This window comes from Gigantopelta aegis, chromosome 13, assembly GCF_016097555.1.
Source record: "Gigantopelta aegis isolate Gae_Host chromosome 13, Gae_host_genome, whole genome shotgun sequence".
NCBI lineage: Eukaryota > Metazoa > Mollusca > Gastropoda > Neomphalida > Peltospiridae > Gigantopelta > Gigantopelta aegis.
This window is the reverse complement of record NC_054711.1, coordinates 22,220,716-22,223,279: the sequence shown is the minus strand read 5'-3', so window position 1 is coordinate 22,223,279 and position 2,564 is coordinate 22,220,716.

Sequence of the window (2,564 nt, the reverse complement as noted above, 5' to 3'; positions counted from 1 at the left end):
TTTTTTTACTTTTTCAATTCTAGATTAGGACCGTTTCATCCCCCCAGCACCACCAAATTGAAGCGCTATTTATTAATTTTCAATTTCCTTTTTTTTGCTTTTATCCAGTTTGGGTTCAAGCACCTGTCTTTGGGCAACATATTTTCAAATACCAAGGCTGTCTACCGTTCGAACTCCTGAAGTGGTTCTTATCATCCAGATTTTTGCAATACCCAAAATGAATTTTTCAAAATTCTAAAAACGGTCGTTCGACTGAGACGTAATGGTTTTCCAGACAAACTCTTGTCATTTTTAGATGGCATTTCCCTGTTTAAACATCACCGACTTCAGTTTTTCTCTGTTATAACTTTATCGAAATATGTGTTACAGGTTTGTATATTAACACAACTTAGTGTCCATTTTCATGGGCTGAAACTAGGGTCTGCACCTTTAAGAATATTAATATTGTATCATGACATGTCAAAGTAAGTTACTAACATAATATACAGACCTACTGTTTGTCATTCACTGGAGTTGTGTTAGTCTTCTTGTAGTGAAATAAACTGGTTATCAACATGTCCAAGTAAGTTACTAACATAATATACAGACCTACTGTTTGTCATTCAGTGGAGTTGTGTTAGTCTTCTTGTAGTGAAATAAACTGGTTATCAACATGTCCAAGTAAGTTACTAACATAATATACAGACCTTCTGTTTGTCATTCAGTGGAGTTGTGATAGTCTTCTTGTAGTGAAATAAACTGGTTATCAACATGTCCAAGTAAGTTACTAACATAATAGACAGACCTACTGTTTGTCATTCAGTTGAGTTGTGTTAGTCTTCTTGTAGTGAAATAAACTGGTTATCAACATGTCAAAGTAAGTTACTAACATAATAGACAGACCTACTGTTTGTCATTCAGTGGAGTTGTGTTAGTCATCTTGTAGTGAAATAAACTGGTTATCAACATGTCAAAGTAAGTTACTAACATAATAGACAGACCTACTGTTTGTCATTCAGTGGAGTTGTGTTAGTCTTCTCGTAGTGAAATAAACTGGTTATCAACATGTCAAAGTAAGTTACTAACATAATATACAGACCTACTGTTTGTCATTCAGTGGAGTTGTGTTAGTCGTCTTGTAATGAAATAGACTGGTCATCAACAATATAATTATTTTAATATATTTGTATTAATCAAACCATTGTCAGATTTACAAGCAAGTGAACATTAGTGGAGGGGGCTGACAAACATACCTCTTCTATAGGGAGGTCCAGTGGCATGCTTTCCGTGAAATCATTTAAAAGTAGGTATTCGCAAATGTAATTTTCTGCATTCTACAAGTACAATTCGTCATAAAATATGCGGATAAATGCAAGTGTATCACAATATATTGGGTTTTAAACAAAATACATATACACTGAATAAATAAATATCACACTTCTAGGAAAGGGCGGGTGCATACTTGGTGCGGCTTCCTACAACAACGTTAAAATCAAGGAAGTATTTTTGGATCAATATGAAACTAAAGGTTTCACCTTCAGGGAGGTATTTTGTTTCAGCTGTCTTTACAGTTATAATATTAATCTATTATCGATTGGTAATGTTAGAAACATGACTTGTAAAACAATATATTACCCGTCGTATTAATTTTCCTACAGATCGAGGTCCCAGGTCGTCTACTCGGTAATTTCCAATGGGACAGGACTCGAAGGTATTATGACGTGTCTCCAGAAATGCATGCAGAGTGGACCAAAGCGGAGAAGCAAAGTTGGTTCAATATTCAACGTTCAACTTTCAATGTTGAATATTGCTCTGACAGAAAAAACATTCAACAGTCAGGATTGAATATTTTTTGTGCAATATACAATAAACACTCTTTAAAATACAGAGTGGAACGTAGCGTCATAAGGTACCGATATTTGTCCTGCTGTTACTAGGTTATTATCCCAAAGTGTGCTACAAGTTCATGTATTCAACTTTAAAAAAACACAAAAACATTTAATTATATCAGTTGATCACATTTTACAACTGCACATTATAGACATTGTATAGACCTGACTCTTGGTGATTAGGTGACTATAGTTTTTATTTTGTTATTTGTACCGCATGTTAACATATGTACTGTCTCAAACTAAATAAAGATGAACCAGACATAAAAAAAAAAAATATGAAGTATGCAAAATCTTAATGAAACAAAATGTTTTTCATTGTTCGCGCCCTGATGTTTTGAAGCATATCATGGAGTTAACAACTCCACATAGTCATTTCGATTGAATAATACTGTTTACAAATCGCAAACGTATGTACAGAAAAATAAATTATTATGGTGAAGTCCGCAACTGACTGACTATTCGTAGTTATAATTTTCAGAGATTATTTGATCACCTTCATGACATGTGACAAAAGCCTTTTTTAATATAGTAATATAACAATTTTCATCTTGAACACATCAACAAACCGAGTGATTCGAAGTAAGTTCAGCATATTAGAAGAATGCGTGTATTGTCTGCCATTACTGTTACCAACATTTATGCTAATTAAAAATCAATTTGTGTTAAATACCTACTTAATGCATATATAAGACT